Source organism: Lissotriton vulgaris, chromosome 1_1 (assembly GCF_964263255.1).
Source record: "Lissotriton vulgaris chromosome 1_1, aLisVul1.2, whole genome shotgun sequence".
NCBI lineage: Eukaryota > Metazoa > Chordata > Amphibia > Caudata > Salamandridae > Lissotriton > Lissotriton vulgaris.
The window spans coordinates 235,575,003-235,589,556 of NC_141685.1; the positions used below are offsets into that span (position 1 = coordinate 235,575,003).

Here is a 14,554-nt window from a genome sequence, read left to right on the forward strand (position 1 = left end):
TCCCGCTACCTCTCGCATGCTAAGCGAGCACTCTACCATTTGAGCTAATTTCCCTGTGTGTTTAATCTGCATAACATGAAAAAAGTAACCTCACTGCCTTCCACACTTTATTTGCAGTCCAATTGCCCATAACAGTGTTCAGTTCACTCCTAACTTATGCCTTACCTCCACTTATGGGATGTTTTACAGTTCAGGTTGGCCTGTTTACTACTCGAATATGAGTGATATTGTGGTGTGTTCATCTAGACTCATACCCTACCTAATCTTGAAGTTAAATTTCCCACCAATGAGAAACCAAGGGAGATACCATTTTTGATAGTTATTGCATGTCTAATGCAAGAATAATCACCAGATTATGAGAGTCTAGCAAAAATTACTCATTTTCGCCCAACGTGGGGCTCGAACCCACGACCCTGAGATTAAGAGTCTCATGCTCTACCGACTGAGCTAGCCGGGCTCCCACTTCAAGATGGTATGCAGACTAATCATTTTTTATGAAGGAAATCCATTCCTGGACAATTTTTGGGAGTTATTGCAGGTCTAATGCAAGATTAATCTCCATATTATGAGAGTCAATGCAATATTCAGGAAAAAATTACTCGTTTTCGCCCAACGTGGGGCTCGAACCCACGACCCTGAGATTAAGAGTCTCATGCTCTACCGACTGAGCCAGCCGGGCTCCCTCCTTAAGACAGTATCCAGACCAATCCCTTTTTGTGAAAAAAATCAAATCCTGGATATTCCTCTACTCTTGTTTTGCAAGGAAAGCCAGATTTATACATCCTTCAGAGGACAGAGTGTCAAAAAAAATAAGAGAAAATGAAAACGGAAGTTGTGAGAACTTCATTTTGAGATTGCATAAGAATTCAAATTCCTCTCACATGCTAAAGAATACCTGAACCCTTTTGATTAAACCACTTTAGTTGTTATAATGAGACCATATTTGAAAGCCATCTGTGATTTTTCTGTTCTTACTCTGCAATGACCATGGGCAATGACAAGTTAAAAATAAAATGTATGCAAATTTTATAATGGAGAATGCGGGCATCGATCCCGCTACCTCTCGCATGCTAAGCGAGCACTCTACCATTTGAGCTAATTCCCCTGTGTGTTTAATCTGCATAACATGAAAAAAGTAACCTCACTGCCTTCCACACTGTATTTGAAGTCCAATTGCCCATAACAGTGTTCAGTTCACTCCTAACTTATGCCTTACCTCCACTTATGGGATGTTTTACAGTTCAGGTTGGCCTGTTTACTACTCGAATATGAGTGATATTGTGGAGTGTTCATCTAGACTCATACCCTACCTAATCTTGAAGTTAAATTTCCCACCAATGAGAAACCAAGGGAGATACCATTTGTGATAGTTATTGCATGTCTAATGCAAGAATAATCACCAGATTATGAGAGTCGAGCAAAAATTACACATTTTCGCCCAACGTGGAGCTCGAACCCACGACCCTGAGATTAAAAGTCTCATGCTCTACCGACTGAGCTAGCCGGGCTCCCACTCTAAGATGGTATGCAGACTAATCATTTTTTATGAAGGAAATCCAGTCCTGGACAATTTTTGGGAGTTATTGCAGGTCTAATGCAAGAATAATCACCAGATTATGAGAGTCGAGCAAAAATTACACATTTTCGCCCAACGTGGGGCTCGAACCCACGACCCTGAGATTAAGAGTCTCATGCTCTACTGACTGAGCTAGCCGGGCTCCCTCCTTAAGACAGTATGCAGACCAATCCCTTTTTGTGAAAAAAATCAAATCCTGGATATTCCTCTACTCTTGTTTTGCAAGGAAAGCCAGATTTATACATCCTTCAGAGGACAGAGTGTCAAAAAAAATAAGAGAAAATGAAAACGGAAGTTGTGAGAACTTCATTTTGAGATTGCATAAGAATTCAAATTCCTCTCACATGCTAAAGAATACCTGAACCCTTTTGATTAAACCACTTTAGTTGTTATAATGAGACCATATTTGAAAGCCATCTGTGATTTTTCTCATCTTACTCTGCAATGACCTTGGCAATGACAAGTTAAAAATAAAATGTATGCAAATTTTATAATGGAGAATGCTGGCATCGATCCCGCTACCTCTCGCATGCTAAGCGAGCGCTCTACCATTTGAGCTAATTCCCCTGTGTGTTTAATCTGCATAACATGAAAAAAGTAACCTCACTGCCTTCCACACTTTATTTGAAGTCCAATTGCCCATAACAGTGTTCAGTTCACTCCTAACTTATGCCTTACCTCCACTTATGGGATGTTTTACAGTTCAGGTTGGCCTGTTTACTACTCGAATATGAGTGATATTGTGGTGTGTTCATCTGGACTCATACCCTACCTAATCTTGAAGTTAAATTTCCCAACAATGAGAAACCAAGGGAGATACCATTTTTGATAGTTATTGCATGTCTAATGCAAGAATAATCACCAGATTATGAGAGTCCAGCAAAAATTACTAATTTTCGCCCAACGTGGGGCTCGAACCCACGACCCTGAGATTAAGAGTCTCATGCTCTACCGACTGAGCTAGCCGGGCTCCCTCCTTAAGACAGTATGCAGACCAATCCCTTTTTGTGAAAAAAATCAAATCCTGGATATTCCTCTACTCTTGTTTTGCAAGGAAAGCCAGATTTATACATCCTTCAGTGGACAGAGTGTCAAAAAAAATGAGAGAAAATGAAAATGGAAGTTGTGAGAACTTCATTTTGAGATTGCATAAGAATTCAAATTCCTCTCACATGCTAAAGAATACCTGAACCCTTTTGATTAAACCACTTTAGTTGTTATATTGAGACCATATTTGAAAGCCATCTGTGATTTTTCTGTTCTTACTCTGCAATGACCATGGGCAATGACAAGTTAAAAATAAAATGTATGCAAATTTTATAATGGAGAATGTGGGCATCGATCCCGCTACCTCTCGCATGCTAAGCGAGCACTCTACCATTTGAGCTAATTCCCCTGTGTGTTTAATCTGCATAACATGAAAAAAGTAACCTCACTGCCTTCCACACTTTATTTGCAGTCCAATTGCCCATAACAGTGTTCAGTTCACTCCTAACTTATGCCTTACCTCCACTTATGGGATGTTTTACAGTTCAGGTTGGCCTGTTTACTACTCGAATATGAGTGATATTGTGGTGTGTTCATCTAGACTCATACCCTACCTAATCTTGAAGTTAAATTTCCCACCAATGAGAAACCAAGGGAGATACCATTTTTGATAGTTATTGCATGTCTAATGCAAGAATAATAACCAGATTATGAGAGTCCAGCAAAAATTACTCATTTTCGCCCAACGTGGGGCTCGAACCCACGACCCTGGGATTAAGAGTCTCATGCTCTACCGACTGAGCTAGCCGGGCTCCCACTTCAAGATGGTATGCAGACTAATCATTTTTTATGAAGGAAATCCATTCCTGGACAATTTTTGGGAGTTATTGCAGGTCTAATGCAAGATTAATCTCCATATTATGAGAGTCAATGCAATATTCAGGCAAAAATTACTCGTTTTCGCCCAACGTGGGGCTCGAACCCACGACCCTGAGATTAAGAGTCTCATGCTCTACCGACTGAGCTAGCCGGGCTCCCTCCTTAAGACAGTATGCAGACCAATCCCTTTTTGTGAAAAAAATCAAATCCTGGATATTCCTCTACTCTTGTTTTGCAAGGAAAGCCAGATTTATACATCCTTCAGAGGACAGAGTGTCAAAAAAAATAAGAGAAAATGAAAATGGAAGTTGTGAGAACTTCGTTTTGAGATTGCAGAAGAATTCAAATTCCTCTCACATGCTAAAGAATACCTGAACCCTTTTGATTAAACCACTTTAGTTGTTATATTGAGACCATATTTGAAAGCCATCTGTGATTTTTCTGTTCTTACTCTGCAATGACCATGGGCAATGACAAGTTAAAAATAAAATGTATGCAAATTTTATAATGGAGAATGCGGGCATCGATCCCGCTACTTCTCGCATGCTAAGCGAGCACTCTACCATTTGAGCTAATTTCCCTGTGTGTTTAATCTGCATAACATGAAAAAAGTAACCTCACTGCCTTCCACACTTTATTTGCAGTCCAATTGCCCATAACAGTGTTCAGTTCACTCCTAACTTATGCCTTACCTCCACTTATGGGATGTTTTACAGTTCAGGTTGGCCTGTTTACTACTCGAATATGAGTGATATTGTGGTGTGTTCATCTAGACTCATACCCTACCTAATCTTGAAGTTAAATTTCCCACCAATGAGAAACCAAGGGAGATACCATTTTTGATAGTTATTGCATGTCTAATGCAAGAATAATCACCAGATTATGAGAGTCCAGCAAAAATTACTCATTTTCGCCCAACGTGGGGCTCGAACCCACGACCCTGAGATTAAGAGTCTCATGCTCTACCGACTGAGCTAGCCGGGCTCCCACTTCAAGATGGTATGCAGACTAATCATTTTTTATGAAGGAAATCCATTCCTGGACAATTTTTGGGAGTTATTGCAGGTCTAATGCAAGATTAATCTCCATATTATGAGAGTCAATGCAATATTCAGGAAAAAATTACTCGTTTTTGCCCAATGTGGGGCTCGAACCCACGACCCTGAGATTAAGAGTCTCATGCTCTACCGACTGAGCCAGCCGGGCTCCCTCCTTAAGACAGTATGCAGACCAATCCCTTTTTGTGAAAAAAATCAAATCCTGGATATTCCTCTACTCTTGTTTTGCAAGGAAAGCCAGATTTATACATCCTTCAGAGGACAGAGTGTCAAAAAAAATAAGAGAAAATGAAAACGGAAGTTGTGAGAACTTCATTTTGAGATTGCATAAGAATTCAAATTCCTCTCACATGCTAAAGAATACCTGAACCCTTTTGATTAAACCACTTTAGTTGTTATAATGAGACCATATTTGAAAGCCATCTGTGATTTTTCTGTTCTTACTCTGCAATGACCATGGGCAATGACAAGTTAAAAATAAAATGTATGCAAATTTTATAATGGAGAATGCGGGCATCGATCCCGCTACCTCTCGCATGCTAAGCGAGCACTCTACCATTTGAGCTAATTCCCCTGTGTGCTTAATCTGCATAACATGAAAAAAGTAACCTCACTGCCTTCCACACTGTATTTGAAGTCCAATTGCCCATAACAGTGTTCAGTTCACTCCTAACTTATGCCTTACCTCCACTTATGGGATGTTTTACAGTTCAGGTTGGCCTGTTTACTACTCGAATATGAGTGATATTGTGGAGTGTTCATCTAGACTCATACCCTACCTAATCTTGAAGTTAAATTTCCCACCAATGAGAAACCAAGGGAGATACCATTTGTGATAGTTATTGCATGTCTAATGCAAGAATAATCACCAGATTATGAGAGTCGAGCAAAAATTACACATTTTCGCCCAACGTGGAGCTCGAACCCACGACCCTGAGATTAAAAGTCTCATGCTCTACCGACTGAGCTAGCCGGGCTCCCACTCTAAGATGGTATGCAGACTAATCATTTTTTATGAAGGAAATCCAGTCCTGGACAATTTTTGGGAGTTATTGCAGGTCTAATGCAAGAATAATCACCAGATTATGAGAGTCGAGCAAAAATTACACATTTTCGCCCAACGTGGGGCTCGAACCCACGACCCTGAGATTAAGAGTCTCATGCTCTACTGACTGAGCTAGCCGGGCTCCCTCCTTAAGACAGTATGCAGACCAATCCCTTTTTGTGAAAAAAATCAAATCCTGGATATTCCTCTACTCTTGTTTTGCAAGGAAAGCCAGATTTATACATCCTTCAGAGGACAGAGTGTCAAAAAAAATAAGAGAAAATGAAAACGGAAGTTGTGAGAACTTCATTTTGAGATTGCATAAGAATTCAAATTCCTCTCACATGCTAAAGAATACCTGAACCCTTTTGATTAAACCACTTTAGTTGTTATAATGAGACCATATTTGAAAGCCATCTGTGATTTTTCTCTTCTTACTCTGCAATGACCTTGGCAATGACAAGTTAAAAATAAAATGTATGCAAATTTTATAATGGAGAATGCTGGCATCGATCCCGCTACCTCTCGCATGCTAAGCGAGCGCTCTACCATTTGAGCTAATTCCCCTGTGTGTTTAATCTGCATAACATGAAAAAAGTAACCTCACTGCCTTCCACACTTTATTTGAAGTCCAATTGCCCATAACAGTGTTCAGTTCACTCCTAACTTATGCCTTACCTCCACTTATGGGATGTTTTACAGTTCAGGTTGGCCTGTTTACTACTCGAATATGAGTGATATTGTGGTGTGTTCATCTGGACTCATACCCTACCTAATCTTGAAGTTAAATTTCCCAACAATGAGAAACCAAGGGAGATACCATTTTTGATAGTTATTGCATGTCTAATGCAAGAATAATCACCAGATTATGAGAGTCCAGCAAAAATTACTAATTTTCGCCCAACGTGGGGCTCTAACCCACGACCCTGAGATTAAGAGTCTCATGCTCTACCGACTGAGCTAGCCGGGCTCCCTCCTTAAGACAGTATGCAGACCAATCCCTTTTTGTGAAAAAAATCAAATCCTGGATATTCCTCTACTCTTGTTTTGCAAGGAAAGCCAGATTTATACATCCTTCAGAGGACAGAGTGTCAAAAAAAATAAGAGAAAATGAAAACGGAAGTTGTGAGAACTTCATTTTGAGATTGCATAAGAATTCAAATTCCTCTCACATGCTAAAGAATACCTGAACCCTTTTGATTAAACCACTTTAGTTGTTATAATGAGACCATATTTGAAAGCCATCTGTGATTTTTCTGTTCTTACTCTGCAATGACCTTGGCAATGACAAGTTAAAAATAAAATGTATGCAAATTTTATAATGGAGAATGCGGGCATCGATCCCACTACCTCTCGCATGCTAAGCGAGCGCTCTACCATTTGAGCTAATTCCCCTGTGTGTTTAATCTGCATAACATGAAAAAAGTAACCTCACTGCCTTCCACACTTTATTTGAAGTCCAATTGCCCATAACAGTGTTCAGTTCACTCCTAACTTATGCCTTACCTCCACTTATGGGATGTTTTACAGTTCAGGTTGGCCTGTTTACTACTCGAATATGAGTGATATTGTGGTGTGTTCATCTGGACTCATACCCTACCTAATCTTGAAGTTAAATTTCCCACCAATGAGAAACCAAGGGAGATACCATTTTTGATAGTTATTGCATGTCTAATGCAAGAATAATCACCAGATTATGAGAGTCCAGCAAAAATTACACATTTTCGCCCAACGTGGGGCTCGAACCCACGACCCTGAGATTAAGAGTCTCATGCTCTACTGACTGAGCTAGCCAGGCTCCCTCCTTAAGACAGTATGCAGACCAATCCCTTTTTGTGAAAAAAATCAAATCCTGGATATTCCTCTACTCTTGTTTTGCAAGGAAAGCCAGATTTATACATTCTTCAGAGGACAGAGTGTCAAAAAAAATAAGAGAAAATGAAAACGGAAGTTGTGAGAACTTCATTTTGAGATTGCATAAGAATTCAAATTCCTCTCACATGCTAAAGAATACCTGAACCCTTTTGATTAAACCACTTTAGTTGTTATAATGAGACCATATTTGAAAGCCATCTGTGATTTTTCTGTTCTTACTCTGCAATGACCTTGGCAATGACAAGTTAAAAATAAAATGTATGCAAATTTTATAATGGAGAATGCTGGCATCGATCCCGCTACCTCTCGCATGCTAAGCGAGCGCTCTACCATTTGAGCTAATTCCCCTGTGTGTTTAATCTGCATAACATGAAAAAAGTAACCTCACTGCCTTCCACACTTTATTTGAAGTCCAATTGCCCATAACAGTGTTCAGTTCACTCCTAACTTATGCCTTACCTCCACTTATGGGATGTTTTACAGTTCAGGTTGGCCTGTTTACTACTCGAATATGAGTGATATTGTGGTGTGTTCATCTGGACTCATACCCTACCTAATCTTGAAGTTAAATTTCCCACCAATGAGAAACCAAGGGAGATACCATTTTTGATAGTTATTGCATGTCTAATGCAAGAATAATCACCAGATTATGAGAGTCCAGCAAAAATTACTAATTTTCGCCCAACGTGGGGCTCTAACCCACGACCCTGAGATTAAGAGTCTCATGCTCTACCGACTGAGCTAGCCGGGCTCCCTCCTTAAGACAGTATGCAGACCAATCCCTTTTTGTGAAAAAAATCAAATCCTGGATATTCCTCTACTCTTGTTTTGCAAGGAAAGCCAGATTTATACATCCTTGAGAGGACAGAGTGTCAAAAAAAATAAGAGAAAATGAAAACGGAAGTTGTGAGAACTTCATTTTGAGATTGCATAAGAATTCAAATTCCTCTCACATGCTAAAGAATACCTGAACCCTTTTGATTAAACCACTTTAGTTGTTATAATGAGACCATATTTGAAAGCCATCTGTGATTTTTCTGTTCTTACTCTGCAATGACCTTGGCAATGACAAGTTAAAAATAAAATGTATGCAAATTTTATAATGGAGAATGCGGGCATCGATCCCGCTACCTCTCGCATGCTAAGCGAGCGCTCTACCATTTGAGCTAATTCCCCTGTGTGTTTAATCTGCATAACATGAAAAAAGTAACCTCACTGCCTTCCACACTTTATTTGAAGTCCAATTGCCCATAACAGTGTTCAGTTCACTCCTAACTTATGCCTTACCTCCACTTATGGGATGTTTTACAGTTCAGGTTGGCCTGTTTACTACTCGAATATGAGTGATATTGTGGTGTGTTCATCTGGACTCATACCCTACCTAATCTTGAAGTTAAATTTCCCACCAATGAGAAACCAAGGGAGATACCATTTTTGATAGTTATTGCATGTCTAATGCAAGAATAATCACCAGATTATGAGAGTCCAGCAAAAATTACTAATTTTTGCCCAACGTGGGGCTCTAACCCACGACCCTGAGATTAAGAGTCTCATGCTCTACCGACTGAGCTAGCCGGGCTCCCTCCTTAAGACAGTATGCAGACCAATCCCTTTTTGTGAAAAAAATCAAATCCTGGATATTCCTCTACTCTTGTTTTGCAAGGAAAGCCAGATTTATACATCCTTCAGAGGACAGAGTGTCAAAAAAAATAAGAGAAAATGAAAACGGAAGTTGTGAGAACTTCATTTTGAGATTGCATAAGAATTCAAATTCCTCTCACATGCTAAAGAATACCTGAACCCTTTTGATTAAACCACTTTAGTTGTTATAATGAGACCATATTTGAAAGCCATCTGTGATTTTTCTGTTCTTACTCTGCAATGACCTTGGCAATGACAAGTTAAAAATAAAATGTATGCAAATTTTATAATGGAGAATGCTGGCATCGATCCCGCTACCTCTCGCATGCTAAGCGAGCGCTCTACCATTTGAGCTAATTTCCCTGTGTGTTTAATCTGCATAACATGAAAAAAGTAACCTCACTGCCTTCCACACTTTATTTGCAGTCCAATTGCCCATAACAGTGTTCAGTTCACTCCTAACTTATGCCTTACCTCCACTTATGGGATGTTTTACAGTTCAGGTTGGCCTGTTTACTACTCGAATATGAGTGATATTGTGGTGTGTTCATCTAGACTCATACCCTACCTAATCTTGAAGTTAAATTTCCCACCAATGAGAAACCAAGGGAGATACCATTTTTGATAGTTATTGCATGTCTAATGCAAGAATAATCACCAGATTATGAGAGTCCAGCAAAAATTACTCATTTTCGCCCAACGTGGGGCTCGAACCCACGACCCTGAGATTAAGAGTCTCATGCTCTACCGACTGAGCTAGCCGGGCTCCCACTTCAAGATGGTATGCAGACTAATCATTTTTTATGAAGGAAATCCATTCCTGGACAATTTTTGGGAGTTATTGCAGGTCTAATGCAAGATTAATCTCCATATTATGAGAGTCAATGCAATATTCAGGAAAAAATTACTCGTTTTTGCCCAATGTGGGGCTCGAACCCACGACCCTGAGATTAAGAGTCTCATGCTCTACCGACTGAGCCAGCCGGGCTCCCTCCTTAAGACAGTATGCAGACCAATCCCTTTTTGTGAAAAAAATCAAATCCTGGATATTCCTCTACTCTTGTTTTGCAAGGAAAGCCAGATTTATACATCCTTCAGAGGACAGAGTGTCAAAAAAAATAAGAGAAAATGAAAACGGAAGTTGTGAGAACTTCATTTTGAGATTGCATAAGAATTCAAATTCCTCTCACATGCTAAAGAATACCTGAACCCTTTTGATTAAACCACTTTAGTTGTTATAATGAGACCATATTTGAAAGCCATCTGTGATTTTTCTGTTCTTACTCTGCAATGACCATGGGCAATGACAAGTTAAAAATAAAATGTATGCAAATTTTATAATGGAGAATGCGGGCATCGATCCCGCTACCTCTCGCATGCTAAGCGAGCACTCTACCATTTGAGCTAATTCCCCTGTGTGTTTAATCTGCATAACATGAAAAAGTAACCTCACTGCCTTCCACACTGTATTTGAAGTCCAATTGCCCATAACAGTGTTCAGTTCACTCCTAACTTATGCCTTACCTCCACTTATGGGATGTTTTACAGTTCAGGTTGGCCTGTTTACTACTCGAATATGAGTGATATTGTGGAGTGTTCATCTAGACTCATACCCTACCTAATCTTGAAGTTAAATTTCCCACCAATGAGAAACCAAGGGAGATACCATTTGTGATAGTTATTGCATGTCTAATGCAAGAATAATCACCAGATTATGAGAGTCGAGCAAAAATTACACATTTTCGCCCAACGTGGAGCTCGAACCCACGACCCTGAGATTAAAAGTCTCATGCTCTACCGACTGAGCTAGCCGGGCTCCCACTCTAAGATGGTATGCAGACTAATCATTTTTTATGAAGGAAATCCAGTCCTGGACAATTTTTGGGAGTTATTGCAGGTCTAATGCAAGAATAATCACCAGATTATGAGAGTCGAGCAAAAATTACACATTTTCGCCCAACGTGGGGCTCGAACCCACGACCCTGAGATTAAGAGTCTCATGCTCTACTGACTGAGCTAGCCGGGCTCCCTCCTTAAGACAGTATGCAGACCAATCCCTTTTTGTGAAAAAAATCAAATCCTGGATATTCCTCTACTCTTGTTTTGCAAGGAAAGCCAGATTTATACATCCTTCAGAGGACAGAGTGTCAAAAAAAATAAGAGAAAATGAAAACGGAAGTTGTGAGAACTTCATTTTGAGATTGCATAAGAATTCAAATTCCTCTCACATGCTAAAGAATACCTGAACCCTTTTGATTAAACCACTTTAGTTGTTATAATGAGACCATATTTGAAAGCCATCTGTGATTTTTCTCTTCTTACTCTGCAATGACCTTGGCAATGACAAGTTAAAAATAAAATGTATGCAAATTTTATAATGGAGAATGCTGGCATCGATCCCGCTACCTCTCGCATGCTAAGCGAGCGCTCTACCATTTGAGCTAATTCCCCTGTGTGTTTAATCTGCATAACATGAAAAAAGTAACCTCACTGCCTTCCACACTTTATTTGAAGTCCAATTGCCCATAACAGTGTTCAGTTCACTCCTAACTTATGCCTTACCTCCACTTATGGGATGTTTTACAGTTCAGGTTGGCCTGTTTACTACTCGAATATGAGTGATATTGTGGTGTGTTCATCTGGACTCATACCCTACCTAATCTTGAAGTTAAATTTCCCAACAATGAGAAACCAAGGGAGATACCATTTTTGATAGTTATTGCATGTCTAATGCAAGAATAATCACCAGATTATGAGAGTCCAGCAAAAATTACTAATTTTCGCCCAACGTGGGGCTCTAACCCACGACCCTGAGATTAAGAGTCTCATGCTCTACCGACTGAGCTAGCCGGGCTCCCTCCTTAAGACAGTATGCAGACCAATCCCTTTTTGTGAAAAAAATCAAATCCTGGATATTCCTCTACTCTTGTTTTGCAAGGAAAGCCAGATTTATACATCCTTCAGAGGACAGAGTGTCAAAAAAAATAAGAGAAAATGAAAACGGAAGTTGTGAGAACTTCATTTTGAGATTGCATAAGAATTCAAATTCCTCTCACATGCTAAAGAATACCTGAACCCTTTTGATTAAACCACTTTAGTTGTTATAATGAGACCATATTTGAAAGCCATCTGTGATTTTTCTGTTCTTACTCTGCAATGACCTTGGCAATGACAAGTTAAAAATAAAATGTATGCAAATTTTATAATGGAGAATGCGGGCATCGATCCCACTACCTCTCGCATGCTAAGCGAGCGCTCTACCATTTGAGCTAATTCCCCTGTGTGTTTAATCTGCATAACATGAAAAAAGTAACCTCACTGCCTTCCACACTTTATTTGAAGTCCAATTGCCCATAACAGTGTTCAGTTCACTCCTAACTTATGCCTTACCTCCACTTATGGGATGTTTTACAGTTCAGGTTGGCCTGTTTACTACTCGAATATGAGTGATATTGTGGTGTGTTCATCTGGACTCATACCCTACCTAATCTTGAAGTTAAATTTCCCACCAATGAGAAACCAAGGGAGATACCATTTTTGATAGTTATTGCATGTCTAATGCAAGAATAATCACCAGATTATGAGAGTCCAGCAAAAATTACACATTTTCGCCCAACGTGGGGCTCGAACCCACGACCCTGAGATTAAGAGTCTCATGCTCTACTGACTGAGCTAGCCAGGCTCCCTCCTTAGGCCAGTATGCAGACCAATCCCTTTTTGTGAAAAAAATCAAATCCTGGATATTCCTCTACTCTTGTTTTGCAAGGAAAGCCAGATTTATACATTCTTCAGAGGACAGAGTGTCAAAAAAAATAAGAGAAAATGAAAACGGAAGTTGTGAGAACTTCATTTTGAGATTGCATAAGAATTCAAATTCCTCTCACATGCTAAAGAATACCTGAACCCTTTTGATTAAACCACTTTAGTTGTTATAATGAGACCATATTTGAAAGCCATCTGTGATTTTTCTGTTCTTACTCTGCAATGACCTTGGCAATGACAAGTTAAAAATAAAATGTATGCAAATTTTATAATGGAGAATGCTGGCATCGATCCCGCTACCTCTCGCATGCTAAGCGAGCGCTCTACCATTTGAGCTAATTCCCCTGTGTGTTTAATCTGCATAACATGAAAAAAGTAACCTCACTGCCTTCCACACTTTATTTGAAGTCCAATTGCCCATAACAGTGTTCAGTTCACTCCTAACTTATGCCTTACCTCCACTTATGGGATGTTTTACAGTTCAGGTTGGCCTGTTTACTACTCGAATATGAGTGATATTGTGGTGTGTTCATCTGGACTCATACCCTACCTAATCTTGAAGTTAAATTTCCCACCAATGAGAAACCAAGGGAGATACCATTTTTGATAGTTATTGCATGTCTAATGCAAGAATAATCACCAGATTATGAGAGTCCAGCAAAAATTACTAATTTTCGCCCAACGTGGGGCTCTAACCCACGACCCTGAGATTAAGAGTCTCATGCTCTACCGACTGAGCTAGCCGGGCTCCCTCCTTAAGACAGTATGCAGACCAATCCCTTTTTGTGAAAAAAATCAAATCCTGGATATTCCTCTACTCTTGTTTTGCAAGGAAAGCCAGATTTATACATCCTTGAGAGGACAGAGTGTCAAAAAAAATAAGAGAAAATGAAAACGGAAGTTGTGAGAACTTCATTTTGAGATTGCATAAGAATTCAAATTCCTCTCACATGCTAAAGAATACCTGAACCCTTTTGATTAAACCACTTTAGTTGTTATAATGAGACCATATTTGAAAGCCATCTGTGATTTTTCTGTTCTTACTCTGCAATGACCTTGGCAATGACAAGTTAAAAATAAAATGTATGCAAATTTTATAATGGAGAATGCGGGCATCGATCCCGCTACCTCTCGCATGCTAAGCGAGCGCTCTACCATTTGAGCTAATTCCCCTGTGTGTTTAATCTGCATAACATGAAAAAAGTAACCTCACTGCCTTCCACACTTTATTTGAAGTCCAATTGCCCATAACAGTGTTCAGTTCACTCCTAACTTATGCCTTACCTCCACTTATGGGATGTTTTACAGTTCAGGTTGGCCTGTTTACTACTCGAATATGAGTGATATTGTGGTGTGTTCATCTGGACTCATACCCTACCTAATCTTGAAGTTAAATTTCCCACCAATGAGAAACCAAGGGAGATACCATTTTTGATAGTTATTGCATGTCTAATGCAAGAATAATCACCAGATTATGAGAGTCCAGCAAAAATTACTAATTTTTGCCCAACGTGGGGCTCTAACCCACGACCCTGAGATTAAGAGTCTCATGCTCTACCGACTGAGCTAGCCGGGCTCCCTCCTTAAGACAGTATGCAGACCAATCCCTTTTTGTGAAAAAAATCAAATCCTGGATATTCCTCTACTCTTGTTTTGCAAGGAAAGCCAGATTTATACATCCTTCAGAGGACAGAGTGTCAAAAAAAATAAGAGAAAATGAAAACGGAAGTT

General features: G+C 39.6%; 3 non-coding genes across 3 annotated transcripts; all 3 read right to left on the reverse strand.

The window, feature by feature from the left end:
• Positions 1-606: 606 nt before the first annotated feature.
• On the reverse strand, positions 607-679 carry TRNAK-CUU (transfer RNA lysine (anticodon CUU)). The gene has a single exon. It is a non-coding gene; the product is annotated as a tRNA-Lys (tRNA).
• Positions 680-8,523: 7,844 nt separating this feature from the next.
• Positions 8,524-8,596, reverse strand: TRNAA-AGC (transfer RNA alanine (anticodon AGC)). Its single transcript has one exon. It is a non-coding gene; the product is annotated as a tRNA-Ala (tRNA).
• A 5,327-nt stretch (positions 8,597-13,923) lies between these two features.
• Positions 13,924-13,996, reverse strand: TRNAA-AGC (transfer RNA alanine (anticodon AGC)). Its single transcript has one exon. It is a non-coding gene; the product is annotated as a tRNA-Ala (tRNA).
• Between the last annotated feature and the right edge of the window lie 558 nt (positions 13,997-14,554).